Raw genomic sequence first — 11756 nt, 5'->3', positions numbered from 1 at the left:
GTTTGTTCTGTTCTTTTATGTCTGTTTGCATTTCCTGATACGCACAATAGTCAAATTATCTAGAAGGCGACACCAGTTCACCAGTAGATGCAAATCAGCCCTGTTCCAGCATCCCTTTACCAGAAGATAATCCGAGGGATTAACTGTCTGTTGTCTGGACCTGCACACCCATGTAATCCTCGAGAGCCCGGCTCCGGCCCCCGCTCGCAACACTGTCTGCAGTTTAGTCGTTGCATCACCAACAACTCAAGGGATGGTGGAAAATCGTGCAATATTTCTGATTCAAATTGTCATTCTGATGCACAAACATGAAAGATGAGCTCTTTTCTGTCACGAAGGAGAACTTTGCCGGCGATTGTATTTTATTAACAAACCTTCTTTGATCATCAAAGAACCCAGTGTTCAAAAAAAAATCCCAAGAAATAATCCCAAAGGTTAATAATCCTCAGCGAAGAACTCGGGCAAACGGGAACAGACAGGGAGCAGGCGAAGGCTTGGTCGGACAGAAGAAACAGGTCGGAAACAGGAAGTCGATCCAAAGAATAACGCTGAAGCGTCGCACACAACCAGGAAAAGTGTGACGACCAGCCCGGGGCTTTAAATAGCCCACATGTGAACAGGTGTGGCAGGTTGAGCTGATTATCAAGGACCAGAATGTGACACTTTTGGTCCATATAATTCACATATTGTGTAGGCTGGTTCTGAGATGAGGGAGGGGTTAATATAATCATTGAACGCTTAAGGAAAACAGCGGTTACACAAGGAGTTTCATTTTTAAAAAGGAGATTGTAAATGGCTATAAATGAGATGGGTATAATGAGAGCACTCCCAGTTTCCCCCTCCCCCCACTCACTCGATCATCATCGCCACCGCTTGTTTTCCCTGCGCCTCATCTTTCAGAGGGTTGGGTCCGTCCTCGCCCCTCCTCTGCCCAACCCTCCGCTCTTTCCCTGCTGCCCTGTGGTCAAACACGGTGACCTAGACTCCCAGCCGCCTTTGATGTGAACGATGTGACCCCTGCGCTCCAGATGCCCCCACGCCGCCAGCCTTATCCGTCCCGAGAGCCGGCAGAGCGAAAGCCGGTCATTAACCCCGCACAACCCGGGCCTCCCCTCCACTGCTTAAACACATGATGTATCACAGCACCCCCCCCCCCCCCCCCCACAGGATTCACCCAAACATGCATGTGTGGGTGAGGACCGGTGATGCAACAGGCTCTTTAAACATTTAAAGAACAGGTCAGCTTTTCAAAGGAGGGGGGGGGGGCTGAAACCTTTGGCCACTGCTTCAGTTATCATGGTCAGCGCTCGAAGGTCTGGCGATATGTCCGAAGGAAAATAAATGAATGCAAAGCCCACAAGACGGATTGGTCTTTGCGCGGCTTAATTGCAGGTTTATTTGGATTATGACTGTATATCTTTTACATACCTGGACTAATGGGGTGGATGGGATTAAAAGAAGCCATCCTTTTATCTACCGTCTGATTTGATATGACGAAGTGTCGGCGTAATGGGCATCGCACGGGGCTGTTTATATATTTGAATCAAATATCCTTCGGTAAACTCTGCATCCCTTTGTTATTTTAGCGGGGAAAAATGAAAACACATCATCTCAGAGTAATGATGAGCCGTGGCCTCAGTCAACCTTAAATCTGAAACCTAAACAAATCATAGTCGGGCTGCCCCGCACGACAAGGAGAAGAATGCAGAGAACAAGGGCATTCCTGGGTAGAAAAATGAGGGAGGGGGATTACTTTATTAAGATGTACTGAAACACAGATCACCGCAGATGGATGAGAGTCCTCGGAGGATCAGATCCATCTCCCGCAGGAGTCGCGCGCGTCTGTTTGAAGAGTCGAACCTTTGCAACTTTAGGCTTTCATTAGATAGACGGAGCCTCATTTGGAAACCTCTGGGCAACAACCTGCGACGTCGTCTCAGAAATCTCCATCTGCGGTTAAAAAGAAGAGAGAGGAAGGAAGAAAGAGGTGAGTTCTGGTCACCGCAGGGTCGTGCTGCTGCCTCAGGCCTCAATCAGCAGAGTGTCTGGACCAACTAATGCTAATATTGCTCTTGTTGGCTGATAGAATAAAGTCCCTTCATGGCAGATGTTGACGCCTGGCCTCAGTCTGCTGGTGTGATGGCGGTGGGGGTTGGTCTGGAATTACTGGGGAGGGGGGGGTTCCAACAGATAACATGCTTTCTGTTTCATGTAAAGATGCTCAGCACATCAACAGAGACATGCTTCACCACGACGGGTTTCGCCTATGCGCAAACAGCTGGGACAAGTCTGGGAATGGGAGCGCTGAAGGGAGCGAGGGACCATTCCGTCTCCCGCCTTTCGGTCTTTCAGCACCACTTCTGGACGGGAGTCCCGGTGAGAGAGTGGGAGGAGAGGGAGGAGGCCGGGGAGCATCCTGCAAGTGGGAAGCAGACAGGGAGCGAAACTGGTGCTCCTGCTACACTGTGTCCCCACCATAGTCCCCACCATCACCTCTCAGCAGGCCCTCAGCATCAGCGAACAACAATCTAACTGGCTCATGCTTGTAACGAAGAAGAAAAAAACATTGAAAACTACAAATTAAACCCTTGACAGCAACCAATGGGACTTGAAGAGTCACAGTGGACAGAAAAATACTCCATAGCGTTCATGAATATTGAGAAACCTGCGCGATTGCGGGCCAAATGAAATGACAGTAACCGATGGGAGTTCCTTATTTGACAGGTGACGAACGGCTCTGGAATATTTCCCCAGCACACAAACGTTGCGCTGTACCAACCGTGCTATCTGGCTTTCCGCGTGGAACACGTATTCATCAGTTGCACAATGGCATCTTGGCGGAGGCTCCTTCTAATCAGAGCCCGCATCCATCAGGATTTTATTCTAACATACTGTTTGCGTCAGACAAAAATGTCTCCCCGACCTGCAGCGACGGGGACGTTTATAACAAATGCCGCTCCGTGCTTCAGGACTGAGCGATATTACAGCATTCACACAGTGAGGCCGTCCCATCAGACCTGGATGAACAGTTAATATCGCAGTAGTACCATTCATCTCTGTCACCCACATTTCCAGCCTGGATCCACCAAATGGCTTTGACCCAGCTGGAAAATGGCCTGCAGCTGTTTCATCATTAGAGCTGATAAGGCGCCGCGGCACGGCTGCCTCCACTGCTCCTGCAGCCTGTGGGAGCGGCAGGTACAGGCCCGAGGTACCGACGGGGAAAACCACCCTGTGTCTCGTCTACCTGGGTAGCAGCTCCGCCACATGGAACCCATTTAGCACGCTCCTTTGGCTCATTATCATCTGCTTTCTGTTTGTTTTGTTTCCCACAGAAGAGAACAAATAGAATAATAAGAAAAAGAAGCAGTGTTCCTCAGAGAGGCACCACTGTGTCGTCTTATTTATTTTATAATGATGTTATTGATGATGCTGTTTCAGTATCTTTTCCAATAATCCTTCTCATTATTGGCATCGATGTTAGAAAATTCCGCTTCTTCAATGAACTTTTATTTAAGTCCAGCCTCCACGATTTGTTTATTTCCCTGCATTCTTCCCAACACGTTATTTATGTTGTCGCTTTTAGTCACTCCGGTGTTTAGTTTGATTTTATTTATCCGAGTAATGATCAGAGTGGTTTTTGTGTATTCGTTCATTAGGCAACAATCCCCCGAGGTTTGGATAAAAAGGGGTGTTTGATGTCCCCCCCGTGAAAATTACATTTTCAATTTTGTCCCATCACACGCCAGATAATGTAAGTGTAAATAGCTGGGCTTCTTTTTCACTTCCTGCTAAAAAAAACCTGCTGTATGTGATGGAGAGGGAGGCCAAAAAGACACCCATAAGCACTCTGGGACGACAAGAGCTTCAAAGGCTCACCAGTCAGAGCTCCGTTCAGAGACAAATGGCGGTAAATTTCCACCAGATCTGCCCTAAAAACATGTGGGAGACTGCAAACAACCAGTAGAAGAAGGTCTCCAGGGGCAAAAAATGGAACATGTGACCATCAGACCAGATAATTTATCATATCTTTGGTGGCCGTTTTTGTCAACATTGTCACAACAGATGCAGCCGGTTCCTGTAAATGCTGCGATTGATTGATGATCCTGATTAAACAAGGCTGCGTGAGCATTGATCACACCTAATCTAATACCAGCGTGAGACAGAAGGCGTAAATAATGCGGTCGTGCGACGCTGTCGATCGAGCAGCCATGTGACAAGAGCGAGCCGCGCCCTCACGCGAAGACCCCGCTGTACGTTACAGAGCAAGTAGAAAATAGCCCCAATATGGCCACAACGGGGGACTCGTTGACTGCTGGGGGATCAATACCGCGCCTACAGAGTAACCGAGCCCAAGAGGCAGCCACCCCGGCTGACCTCGGCATCTTCGGAGACATCGTGCCAGCACAGCAGCTCGATACGTCTGGAAGCAGCAGTATGGGGCCATCACATTTTGGGACAGTAAGTTGCCTCGTCATGCGTGTCACCATACGTGCAAACAGCGTGTCGCCGTATGGAGTTGAAGCAGAGGCGTGAAAATGAGGCATTCTCACCGTTTCGGTCCATATTTAAGATCATTTCTCTTGAGTCACTTCCATCCAATAGAGGCTAATGTTTTTAACTACCTGCTCTACATCTATATGAAGCACCAGAGCCAAAGTTTATTTATTTTTATGAGCTGGAGAAAAGTAGTAGTTTAGAATAGCGTCTTACTTTTTCTATAGTAAATATAGTCAATTATATTAAAAACAGCAGTTGCTGCTGTGAGCACACAGCTCCCGATCGATAAACACTACTCTCCTGAGGCCCTCTGAGCTGTTTGTGGCAAATTATTGATCCCTCTAAATGCAGGTGTCTGCCTGCTGCCCCTGGAGAGCCATGGTGGGCCGTCTGTGTGCCCCTACGCTGCCCAATCTACCCCACCCCCTTTGCCCCCGTGCTTTCACCCCCTATCCCTCTCTCCTGCCACCCTGGCTAAGCAGCCGACATCACGCCCCCGCTGAGACCGATGTGTGACTTGATGCCATCGATAAAACCGCGGTCCGAGATGGACTTCCATCGCAGCACGCACAGTTAGCCGGGCCGTCTGCGGTGAATCACCTTGATAGGGGATGGCCCTCGGGGAGGCAAACACTCAATATCTCACTAGTAGGTTCCCTCAAATCCATACTAGTTCATGTTTCTGCCTCTTTTTCTGCTGTTGGTCAGCTGGCTGATGCTGCCCAACCCGAGTCCCTGCAAAAATAATTACTGGAAAAAACGGGGGAGGGGGAAAAAAAACGGCATTAAAATGCTTTTATGGAAAATATGAAATGTGATAAAGGTCACCAACTTTGTTTGAAAGTTTGGGAGTTTAAAAGCCAGCAGCTGCATATGCTACGCTACAACAGTGTCCCAGGATAACGCAGGATTTAGCGTTGCCAAAGCTTTTATATCTGCGAATCAGCTGTTGCACCTTTATCTTATCCCTGACAGCTTGTTTGGTTTGTGTAACAGCTTATTATCTACGCATGTGAAAAAGGTCACACTTTGGTAAATTGTGTGTGTGCATGCCTGTGAGTTTTGCAGAGGGTGTCTCTGGGAGTCGCTGAGGCTGGTGGTCTGCCCCCCCTTCCCCCACCCCCCACAGTTGAAAAACAAACTCAGCAAGATAAATCCTCTATCGGAGATCTGAGAGAGACTTCCACTTTTACGGGATCACGGATCTAAGATGCCGCATAAGTGGATTTTGTAACCTCTGGTCTGCTGTAAGAGGATTTTAGCATTTGTTGCGCAATCTTTTTAGCTGTGACCCATAAACATACTTCTCAACCACTTTCTTATCATCCGCAGTAGTAATTTTTGTGGTTAACTAAGTCTTGACAGTAACAGTATGGAAGACACCCCACAGTCCTGTATCTTAACAGCCTGCCCTATCAAGACAGATGAGCCAGAGGAGACCTGAAATGAGTAAAGTCACTGATAGCCCCAGTGACAGACAGCAGTCATGATAGCCAGGTCCTCCAACGCAGCCCGTACTGAAATATAACGCACTTCCTGGAGGGAGTCAATGGTGAAACAGTCCCATTTCCATTAAAGACGCTCAAGAGATTCACACACTGCACTGCTGTGTGTATCTTTGCTCGTCTTGTTTATAGAGTCTTCTTTTTTGTGCTTGTGAGAGCCAGACCCACTCCCTCAGTGTTTGGTCTCAGAGAGAGAGAGAAGAGAGGGAGAGAGAGAGCGAGGGAGAGAGAGAGAGCGGGAGAGGGGGGGGGAGAGAGCAGCTCGGCTCCATCTACAACGTATCTGAGATGGATGAGTGTGTGACAGCACTCTCCCTTTATTCTTTCAGTGCATGGCTCACACTTTACAATTCTGTGTGTGTGTGTGTGTGTGTGTGTGTGTGTGTGTGTGGTGTGTGTGTGTGTGTGTGTGCGCGTGTGTGTGTGTGTGTGTGTGTGTGTGTGTGTGTGTGTGTGTGTGTGTGTGTGCACGCGCACACTGGCTGTATAAACTCAGCCAGAGGGACCCTGCGCCTGTAGGAGATAAAGACCTCTCCTAAAATGTAAACACTCTCTGAAGTGCTGAGCAGAGCAGCTGTACTTGTGCGCATGCACACACACACACCCACGCACACCTATACACACACATTAGGAGCAATGCAAGCCTAAGGTCAAGGTTAAGCAGTACACTTTTTCAATGCTCACTTTCTCTCTTGAAGCTCTGGAGCTTGAAACGGGCCACCTTTACATCAGGGAGAGTGTGAAGGGACGGATGCTGTGTAGCAGCTGGACGCCTAATACGTTTCTATTTAGGAACACACGTCAAACAGGGATGCCGGGACTTTGCTTTGTTGACAGAATCAACCGCTGATTGGAGGTTTTTTTATAACCAATTTGTTTTAAAATATATAACTGAGCTGTTATAGCTGGTTAACCAAGGCAAAAATAGAAAAGTCGCTCATTGGCAAAGCAGCTAAGATGCTAATAAATGGCACCGTGACATACAAAACATCTTATTTTGCTGATCTTTATGAACAGCCAAGCTGTGAGTGACTCCTTTAAATTGTCTGTGCCATCATTTTGTGTGCCTCGACACATAAATCTCCATAAAAGCAAGTGCACTAACACTCATTCTCAAGTGCAGTACAGGTGTGCCGTTAGAGCACTTAACAAAGTACCTCGAGCTTGGCGAGTGTTGGGGAAAAAACGAGAGGCCGGCGGGAATTGCTGGTAATCTTCGCCTGAGTACATCTTTATTATCTTGGTCAATGGACAGAAGTGGATCCTGAGGTAAAAATACCGCAGCCTGCTTCTCATCAATGCGATGCTCTTATCTGACATTTGAAAGACATTCAACAGGGAGACAGCAGAGCTCCATAAGGTCCATTAAAATATACACAATTCAATTCAACAATTTGGGCCGGTTTTGCTCTTTAAATGGGAGTTTCTGAGACAGCGCATAAACTGCAACAAAGAAAAGGAATTGGAAAAGGAAAATATTCTATTTACTTGAAAGAATGACCTTATTCCTCCCACAAACTCTCTGGCCGACAGACCAGAACAAATGTGACTGAGAGATACTTAAAGTTTATCCGGCGGCAGAAAGTTAAAGGGCTAATGGGAGCGGCCAGCTCCATCTTTGCAGCGCAACAGATATCAATCCAGTACAGGAAGGTGACATGGGAAGACATTAGCTGTGTTTCAAAAAGACAAGGTGAGAAATGGCAGCTGGCAGTTTACAATAGTTCCACTCTGCTGAGCTATTGATTTTGTCCCCGGTTTTTGCGGGGGCTCTGGGCGCTTCGCAGCTTTTGGTGGCACTCTTCGGCTCCCTTCTGGGACGGTGGGTGGGAGGACACCGACACGAAACAAGTGACTCCAATGTGTGGCGGCTCACTCTTGCGAACAGCCCCGCAGACGCATGTTTGCTCAGACAATCACTCTCTTTGTTGGCCGCCACTGTCCTCGGGATGCTACCGCTCACCAGGAATAGGTCAAGTGCAAAGGGAAGGAGACAAGGACTCATAAAATGAAACAGAACTGACGCGAGGATTTAAGTGCACCTTGTTTGTCCCCGCTCACATCAGGCGGAGGGTCAGTGGCGTGCAAAGAAAAGTAGAGACGGACGGTAAAGGAGCAAAGATCAGCAACAACCCGGCAGTCTTAGAGTTCTTCAGCTCCATTTCTGTTAGAAAGTCATCTGTATAAATATGTTATGTTAGTGTCCGTTAGTTCAGTTTCAGCAGTTCAGAGTTAATGACACTACAAGCTCGGATCAGGAAAATCTTTCTGCATCTCTGAAGCAAAGGAGGCTCCGACACAGACCCCACAGCCTCGTTAGATCCTAAATATGCAGCAAATGTGAGGCTCTCATCTACTCGGATTCCTAATCAATGTAGCTTACTTGATTGTGGAGGTCTTAAACGGCCTGATTCAACTGGCCAGATTATAGCATCGTCTGCATAAAGATGCGTTTTTGCTTTTCCTTGGTGTAATCTGCAAATAATGATAATTGTCAGTGGCGATGTTAAGAGATTTGTTAATATTTCAATAAATATTCAAAATCTGCATCAACAGGGAGCTACAGTCTCACACACGACCTGTTTACAGACAAAATGACCCTTGTGTGTAAGTGAAAGAGTGGTACAAAGTGCCGTAATTACAAATATGATCAGTCAAATGTGATCTTTATGTCATTGTGTCCTGGGTAAAAGTGCAAATGCAGCATGAGATCTGTTTGTTCTTGTTTACTGCTGAGTCCTATTTCTTCTTCTTTCATGGGAGAAAAGGAGGTCCCAGATTAGAGCCTTCACCTTCAGCCCATCCCGGTGTTTCGTTGCACTTCAGTTATTTCGCTGAGTCTCTGCACCTGATTTGTGGAGAGCGTTTTTCACTGAGATATGAGGACCAACATGGTAGCACCGGCGAGGGCATTAAGGCAACAGGCAGGCAGACCGGCGGGCGGCAGATAAAGAGACCTCTATTAGTCTCGGCTCATTGTGCCACTCTGATTTCTCTCTACATCCTAATTGGCTGGCTTCTGTAGGCTTGGCAGCCATATTTTAGTTTAAAGGCAAAACATCCATAGGTCACAGGAATAAAGGGGCCCATTTGACAGGTCAGCAGGCTGATGTCTATGGCGTAGTCTCGGGTCAAAGGTCAAACCAACATCAAGATAGGCTGTGGCAGCGTGGGTCAGCTCCTACACTGGAGGGCCCAATAAGTAAGTCGACAGACTGACTGGAATGTTGTGACCTGCATTGTAGTCTGAATGTCCAATTTTTGAGAGTGTTTTCACAAAAATAGAGTTTTCTGGAGGTTAAAAGTTTCCAGAATCAACACAGTAGTGTAAATTCAGTCAATATGAGGTTCACTAAAAAAAATAAAATGAAGAGAAACGGGGAAAAAACCCTAAACAAAGTCGCACGGTTATGGATAATCGATGAAGTCAGAGGTCTTAAGTGAATAGCAGTAGTCTTCCAGTGCAACCAGTACTGTCCTAACTCGATTAGCATTAACATTCACCTCAAGGAAATGAGTAGCCCGAAAACATGAAATTCACTGTGCACCTACACGCACGCACGCACGCACACACACACGCAGATACACACATAGACATGCACATGCACACACAAATGCAGGACAGTCTGCCTGGCACCAGACAGCAGTGCACAGCCAAATGAGATGTGTGAGAGCCCCCTGCTGCCAAGAGGCGGACAGGAAGAAGAAACAAACCCTGTCTAATGGAGACATGACATGCTCGCCGGGGCGGAAACTCAAACAAACGATTAATGGGCCATGGAGCCTTCGGTACAGCAGCAAAATACCCACTGCTGCTCGGCCCGCTCACCCCACCCCTTCCTCTGTGCTGACTCCGTCTCGATCAGTGCCATGTCGGACGAGAGCGTTTGACATTTCGAGACGAAGGCCCCGACCCCGAGGCGACATATTTCTGCCCAATTCTACTGGGAATCGGAAGAAGCCGTCTCGGGCAACGCCGCAATGACGACAACGGCTCACAAGAGAGACTAAACGCGCGCGCGCTGGCACGCAGGCTCGCTGGAGCTCTTCGAAGCTTTTCAGATAATCAGCAGAAGGAAACTCGCGAGGGTGGACGCGGCGCTCCCGTGCAGCCGGGCCGCCGCTGCACTCGCCTTCCTTCCCAACAGCGAGTCTCAAACCAGTGAAAAGGGGAAGCCCCTTTACGTTCATGTGTTTTGATTAGCAGGTAATGATCTTTGATCTAATGCGCTGACTGGGAAAGTGCGGCTCCCATTGAAATCCGGTGGATGCTTGGCCGACCTGGAGCCAGTGTCACTTCTCGTTAGGGCCTGCAGCTCCGTGACCTCCCTATTGCCAGTCCCAGCCCCCTCCTCGCAGCATGATCACCCCGCGTAATGATATCAATAGCAGCAGGGGTGCAATGAATACAAATCCGCGTGCAGAATGTTTGGACAAGAATTCGCTCAGAGCCTCCCCCTCGTCCCACCCTCCCCCCCCTTCCCTCCGCTCACCACCGTTCAACCTTTATCTCCCACACAAAGGGGCTGAGTTAGGCCGTAATCTGGATGGTGGATTTCGCTCGAAATAGTCCGCTACCACAAAGGGAGTAAACCCCCCTGCCGATTGACTGTAAGCACATATGTATCCTAGAGTTCTGCTTTCGGTGAACCCTGCTGGATGTATAAATCATTACGGGATTGCCCTAAATTGTATTAATCTCTTCATGCATGCTAAATCACTCGAGCTGCAAAGTATATGATAATAACTGCTCCGCGCTTAATTAATGGAATACAAAACTCGCTTGTTTACTTGCATGAAAGAGGGCAGTACACGCACATATTTACCCGCCTGTCCTGTGGGCTCTTATTCTCACGGCACACACACACTCTTATGAACGTAAACACTTTTGCTCGATTGGAAAGTAAATGGCTACAGTACACAGTTGCGAGCAGTCACACAGGCATTGAACACTCTGTGCAGTGTTGGCTCGGACATGGCAGCCACCTGACTTCCGCCTCTGGTATTGACACAGGCGTTTAAAGCGGCCAGGTCACCAGGGCCCATAACAAAGCTATGTTCATGGAACCGGCCAATGAGCCCCTGTCCAACCAGCACGGAGAGAACCGATGTATTTTTTTTAATTAACAAGGCTGGAAAAGCAATAAAGTCGGCGCTCTGAGGCCTGCTTATTATCAGTTGCTGCAGCACAATGCAGCCACACTGTGTAAAGATACGTACTCGTCCCGTAGGAGTGCATGCCACGGGTAGGTGCACACAGGGTCCTCTCTTCTGTGCCTTACTGCTGTCTCAGCACACCTCTGTCCTTTCAGAGTTTGAATGGCCTCTGTACAGTCAACGGGACTTACTTTCAGCAGAAGATAAGACGCACGTTTGAGGACGACCCTGCATCCATCACAGTGTGGTTTTCTGTACGTCCTCTGCGCATCATCTATGGATCGGTATCTGAGGTGCGTTGCTAGCCGCAGTCCTGACAGAGCCTCCGTGGCGTGCGGTCTGTCGTCGCTGACGCTAATGTCCTTTAATTCCAAGCACAAGCGTGCGCGCTGACAAACTGTGGTGTGACGGGGGGAACATGTAAGTTCTTGCATGTGCTCCGTGGGGCGAATTCATTTGCTTGGCATTAATTTTGTAAATCCAGACAGAGATTAAGCTCTGGGGCCGACAGTGTTGAATATTTGATGCTGTCGTGACATTTGCATCGGTGTGAGGAGACCCGGCTCCTCTGACTCCACACTCAGGTCGCTTGTT

General features: G+C 48.2%; 1 long non-coding RNA gene across 1 annotated transcript; it reads right to left on the bottom strand.

Moving 5' to 3' along the window:
- Positions 1-1736: 1736 nt before the first annotated feature.
- Positions 1737-11550, bottom strand: LOC130517393 (uncharacterized). The gene is made up of 2 exons (XR_008947711.1): positions 11354-11550; positions 1737-1950 (listed from the first exon to the last, which is right to left on the bottom strand). It is a non-coding gene; the product is annotated as an uncharacterized LOC130517393 (long non-coding RNA).
- Positions 11551-11756: the final 206 nt, after the last annotated feature.

Source organism: Takifugu flavidus, chromosome 20, assembly GCF_003711565.1.
Source record: "Takifugu flavidus isolate HTHZ2018 chromosome 20, ASM371156v2, whole genome shotgun sequence".
Lineage (NCBI taxonomy): Eukaryota > Metazoa > Chordata > Actinopteri > Tetraodontiformes > Tetraodontidae > Takifugu > Takifugu flavidus.
Note: the sequence above shows the minus strand (reverse complement) of the source record. Positions and strands in the feature narration are given on the sequence as shown.